This window comes from Jatropha curcas, chromosome 6 (assembly GCF_041381405.1).
Source record: "Jatropha curcas cultivar XTBG-Jc1 chromosome 6, XTBG_Jcur_1.0, whole genome shotgun sequence".
NCBI classification, from domain to species: Eukaryota; Viridiplantae; Streptophyta; class Magnoliopsida; order Malpighiales; family Euphorbiaceae; genus Jatropha; species Jatropha curcas.
The window spans coordinates 14,362,770-14,368,769 of NC_143156.1; the positions used below are offsets into that span (position 1 = coordinate 14,362,770).

At 33.9% G+C, this 6,000-nt stretch overlaps 2 long non-coding RNA genes across 2 annotated transcripts; both read right to left on the reverse strand.

Moving 5' to 3' along the window:
• Window positions 1-2,742: 2,742 nt before the first annotated feature.
• Window positions 2,743-3,922, reverse strand: LOC149495588 (uncharacterized). Its single transcript, XR_016321153.1, has 2 exons — window positions 3,339-3,922; window positions 2,743-3,023 (listed from the first exon to the last, which is right to left on the reverse strand). It is a non-coding gene; the product is annotated as an uncharacterized LOC149495588 (long non-coding RNA).
• Window positions 3,923-4,761: 839 nt separating this feature from the next.
• Window positions 4,762-5,771, reverse strand: LOC149495589 (uncharacterized). The gene is made up of 3 exons (XR_016321152.1): window positions 5,737-5,771; window positions 5,164-5,274; window positions 4,762-5,010 (listed from the first exon to the last, which is right to left on the reverse strand). It is a non-coding gene; the product is annotated as an uncharacterized LOC149495589 (long non-coding RNA).
• Between the last annotated feature and the right edge of the window lie 229 nt (window positions 5,772-6,000).

The window sequence follows — 6,000 nt, forward strand, 5'->3', positions numbered from 1 at the left end:
GTCAAATCTACTACTAACTCGAGTCCTGATGCAAATATTAAGACAAAGTTTGTCGTTGAAATTTATGCGAAGATGACTCCTCTAACTCAATAAGTTGTTATTGCTTCACTAATTCTGGTGGAGTCTATTGAGAAAAGCGCTTTCAAAAAGCGGTCAACTACTTAAATAACAAACTCTTCTCATGTGATGTTTGTTATGATGACTGGAACTACATCAACAAGAAGAATAACCAGATTCTTTGAAGCTGCAACTAGAAGCTCTCAATCATGCTCTTCATGAGAAAGATAACCAAATTGCATTCCTCTTCATGAGAAAGATAACCAAATTGCATTCCTCATGAACATGTTAGAAAGCATGACTGGAAAAATTCAGATGTTTGACAATGATGAATCTGCATCAAGAGGGTTTACACTACTGAAAGAGACGTCATCAAAGGAAACCTTAGAAAAAGGTGTCAAACTTACTACTGATGGCTCGATCTGAACTATTCAATTGGAGAAGCTGATGAAAGATGCCCTTAAAGATTAATTAGAGACTATGATGCAACCTTCTTACACATATTCAAAGTCGTACACTTTTAGGATAGACATGATGAAGATGCCATCAAATTATAAACCGCTCAAGTTTCAACAATTTCATGGAAAAGGAAATCCAAGATAGCATATAGCCTATTTTGACTTGCAACAATGCTGGCACGAATGGCGATCTCCTCGTCAAACGATTTTTCTAGTCCTTGAAAAGAAATGCCTTTGATTAGTACATTGATCTCAAGCCTGATTCTATTGATAGCTGGGAACAACTTGAGCAAAAATTTCTCAATCACTTTTATAACACTAAACGTGTAGTTAGTATGGTTGAATTCACTGCTACTGATCAGTGGAAGGAAGAATTTTTCATTTACTCTCAATTTGAATTGCAAGGATCAACTGTCAAAATCCTCAACAATTGATATATCCATCAAGGATATGCATTGGTAACTTGAGCTATATCCTACAAGGGATCAAGCCTCATACTTTCAAGAGTTGGCTACTCGGGCTCATGACATGGAGCTCAGTATTTTAATGTCATGGGAATAAAAAACATCCTAGTTCAGGAGCCTAAAAAGGGGAAAGATAAGCCAAAAGTATTGAAATTTGCTAAAACACCCACTAAGTCAAAATATAAGCAGTCTATGGCTATAACAATAGTGCCAATTAAGTTACAACCTAGGACCGAGAAGAAGCAACATGTGAAGGCAATTTCTCTTTAGCCAATAGAGAGGAAAAAGGGCATTCTAAAGGAAATGCAAGAAAAGAGTTACCCATTCTCTAATTTCAACGTTTCAAACATGTTGGATGAACTGCGTAAAGCTAGACTCATTCAAATTGCCAAAATGAAGTATTCGGAGGAAACAAATCGAGTGGATGATCCAAATTACTGCAAGTATCATAGGTTCATTAGCCATCCAATTGGAAAGTGTTTTGTCCTAAAAGATAAAATCATGGAGTTGCAAAAGAATGGTGTTATCACTTTTGATGAAGAGGAAGCAACTGCTAATTTGACCATAATAGTGATTGATGAATCATCGATCTCCTCCAAAAAAGAAATAATAAGGTTTAGCTCTTTGGACCCAGTTCAAGTTGAGTTGTTTGTTCCAAACAAAGTTTCTTTGTCAAATGAGCTCAGCTTGCTATAAGGAGGTAGGAGCACCACTTGGGGCAATGAATCTATCGAGAATCAATTCGAAGAGGAAGGATGTACTTTGGTTACTCGCAAGAGGAACAAAAGGAGGAACTCACTTCCAACTAAAGAAATTCTGAAGAGGAATAAGGTGTTGAAGAAGTTTGTCAAGTCAACACAATCAACTTCCTCAAAGATTCAACCAAAGTGTCGAAAGCCGAGAAAGTTCTTTGAATCGCAAGTAGAGGACTACATAGAACAAAAGCCTAGGCAACCAATTACTTTGGCAGAATACATGTTAAAAGAATTAATGGATGCCAAATTGTCTTTTCCATACTGTTATGTTGAAGAAGAGCTAAAACAAGATAACAGTGAGAAAACTCAAGAAGCAAAGGCCTACTAAACGGCTGTTGAAAAGGTTATCTTTACTGATGGAGACCGGATGCTTAGTGATAAGCTCCATAAATTGTCCCTTGTTTGTTGCAGGTGCTATCCGTGAACAAAAGGCAAATTGAATCTTACTTGATTTAGGTTCAGCCATTAATATTATGCCTCTCAAGACGTTCAAAGAGCTTGGCATACCAATGAATGAACTGAAGCAGAGTCGATTAATGATAAATGAATTTAATCAGAATGGGCAAAGGACTGTTGGTAGAATTAAGCTTCAACTGCAAATTGATGAGATGTAGTCAAATGTTCTTCTTCATGTAATTGATGCAATGACAACTTACAACATATTGTTAGGGCGTTCATAGATTCATGGAAATAAAGTATTGCCTTGACTGACCATCAATATTCAAGTATTCAAAAGATGGAAAAGCCAGAACAGTTGCAGTTGACTCGAAGTCGTTCACTAAAGCTAAATCAAATTTCGTTGATGCAAAGTTCTATTTTAAGGAATTTCCAATTGAAGAAATTCAATCAGCTCTTGAGAATAGTGAAGTAAGGGCCAGTGAAAAGAAGATTGAAGAAGAGTAATCTTCCGCAACGAAAGAAAGTGAACATGAGGCCTTAATAAATATAAGTCAAACAGTTGCTAAAAAATAAAGTTTCATTTTATACATGTCTTCAAAGGAAAAAGTGATCAATCTTCTTCCTCAAATCAAGAAGATATCATACAACTAATAAACACCATAATTACACCCTAATTACAAATTCAATCAATATTGGCATTAAAATATAATAAATATGGGACTTAAAGAAGTTGGCTAACCCAACTTTGGTTAGCATGACGACACCGTTTAAACTTGTTGTAAATCGAACTCTAATTCTTCTAAAGCCTCTCTTCTTCAACGATCTCCCCCTAAAATTCCTTTCTCCCTCTCCACACTATGGCTTTTTCCTCCATCCTCAACGTTCCACAACTGAAAATTAGGTGAAAAATAAATGAAAATAGCAATCAATATAGAGCAATATAAAATCTACGAAACAAAAACTACCAGACAATCTCTCGCCTCCTCTCCTCTAAAAGATCATAAATTAGTAATAATTACACCATAAGATCATAAATTAGTAATAATTACACAATAAGATCATAAATTGACAGAACCACACAGGGATCAGCAGTTCTAAAATAGACCAAATCATCACAAACAAATAATTTTTGAAACGGAAACTAAGAACCAAATTACCATAGAAATGAAACAATAAATTCAGCATAAAAGTGATGAAAGTTGTACCTTAAATTTCTAAAATTGAACACAGATACAAACAAAAAAAATTTAGATAAAAAAAAAAAAACTATCAGATAAAGCGGCCTTCATTTACGAAGTAAGACGCAAAATTCCTTTGAGATAGAAAGTAAAGTCTTGGAAATCTGGATTCGTTCCCGATCAAATACAAAAAGATTTGGAAATGGATTCTGAAATGTCCCACGAGTAAACGAAAATGAATATTTTTGAGAACGTCACACATCTTGAAGCAGCGACACTCTTAGATTTGGACATAGCTCTCAAGCAATCTTTTCTTGATTTTGGGAGGAAGGGAACCAGTTGCTGGAGCAGGTGGTAATGGCAGTGGCGGTGCTGAAGGAGAGAGAAAGAGAGAGGCAGAGGCAGATTGGATTGCATAACAAGCTCAAACGATGCGTTTAGAAGAATTAGGGTTGGGTTTGGAATAATTTTAAACGTTGTCGTTTAGAACATGCTAACCCAAGTTGAGTTAGGTAACTTCTGTGGGTCCTATGTTTATTGTATTTCAATATGAATTTTGATTGAATTTGTAATTAGTGTGCAATTATAACACAAGTTTGAAATTAAAATATATAGAGTTTAAGTTCACTTTAAAGTGAAATTATTATAAATCGTAAAATTAAAATATTCAAAATAATTTAACTCTCTTAAAAATGAAAAATTATTTTCCCACTTAGTAAATAACTAATATATATATATATATATCTCTCTCTCTCTCTCTCTATATATATATATATATATATATATATATATATATATATATATATATATATAGAGAGAGAGATATATATATATATATATATAGAGAGAGAGAGAGAGAGAGAGAGAGAGAGAGAGAGAGAGAGAGAGAGAGAGAGAGAGAGTTGACCCTAAAATCTGCCATGCCCTATGATGTGGCATTCCAGGAGTAGGACAGACAACTTCCATCGGATTTCATCTCCTGTCCAAAACAGCATCACATATGGAGAAGTACTCAAAGAGGATGGATTGGGCCATCCTCCTTTACAATGTATTTTCTAATACAAACAAACAAATGTTATTACTGTTTCTAATGCTCACACATTCAACATTGCTGACAATTTTCGGCCTAACATATCCTCATAAAGGTCACGGGTGGACGCATGGGTCTCTTCTATTTCATCACTTCTTCGAATTATAAATTTAATTATTGATTTGCAATCATTCAATTATTCGAAATTATAATATTTCAATTTAGATTTACAATAAAATTAAAATGAAAATATATGTCAAAATCTTAAAAATTCCATTCAGAACCATTTTTTCAAAAAAAAAAAAAAAAATTATATTAAGAATTATACTTAAACTGGATATCATTTCAATTCAAATTCAAATTATTCAAATATAAAAATGTTAAAGAAAATTTTGAATTCTTTGTGAACTAAGCCAAATATAAAACCTATTCCAAGAATTTGATTTCATTTGTAGCTATAAATTGAACATCAGAGTGAAAAAGAACACACTATGTCAAATCCTAACAAAAGAAGAAATAACTAACAACACATTGATATTTATTAGTAGCTTTCTGAAAAAAAAATGCCTATTTGCATACATACAATTGCATTTACAAAACACAATCCATCACCAATGGCTTTCAATCTTCAAGTACATACCTGTTTCTTCTTGCACCAAAAGCTAGTCTCTGCAAAGGTAGGATAATTAAAAAGAAACAGAAAAGCAAAGCTCAGAAACCAATAAAAACTTCGAATAAGCAAGATGCATATTTGACTTTACATTAAAATAATAATAATAATTATCAAAACAACACAGGAAGATGATCAGCATTTTACTCAACTGAAAATATTTGTGAGTAGGCTTTTATGCCAGTAAGGAAACGAATATAAGTTGGCTTTCTCGATCCATTGGCAGGGATGGATCTGATATTTGGGACAAGGTATTCTGCGACCTGCGACAACACCATCCCCAACACATACACTATCAAAATTAAAAGAAATAGTAGAACAGAAGTAAAGAACATTAATAGAAAAATGTTAATCAGTGAAAATTAATGGTGATGCATGTCATGCGGCCGATGTCTGCATATTGAATTACACATGCATTTTACATAACAATCCTATAACAGCCCAGAAAATGTTTTTTTTCTCTTCTTTTTTCCTCCTCTTTTAGATGTTAGCAAAAAGGCATCACTTTTTTTCCTGTGAATAGCCTATGATAACTTTCCACGCTGAACTAAGCACGTCAAATTTTATCATATAAGAATATTTACTTGATCATGGCATTTACTAGCGATAAATGGTTACACGGCTTCTGTTTACTGTAGAAAACATATCAATCATCTGATAGTCAGACAAAGTTACCTAATAGCAGTCTGTATCTCACTAATTCAGAATGATAGACAAAATCTTACCACTTCAGCTGGTTCTGCCAAAACATTAATGAAAACTTGGCCTGCAACAGGTAAAATGTTTTAATTTCAATCAAAAGCTCACAGAATAAGACTCCAACATCTAGATGGTTGTTTATTCAACCTGCTTGGTAGTAGCTCCAGACATGAGAAGATCAGTTGTGACCATTCCAGGCTGCAGATGAGAGAGAGAGAAAGAGAGATAGGAACAAGAAATTGAAGGGAGTTCTTTAGAATTAATTTGAAGACAGACCATAGAAGCATTGG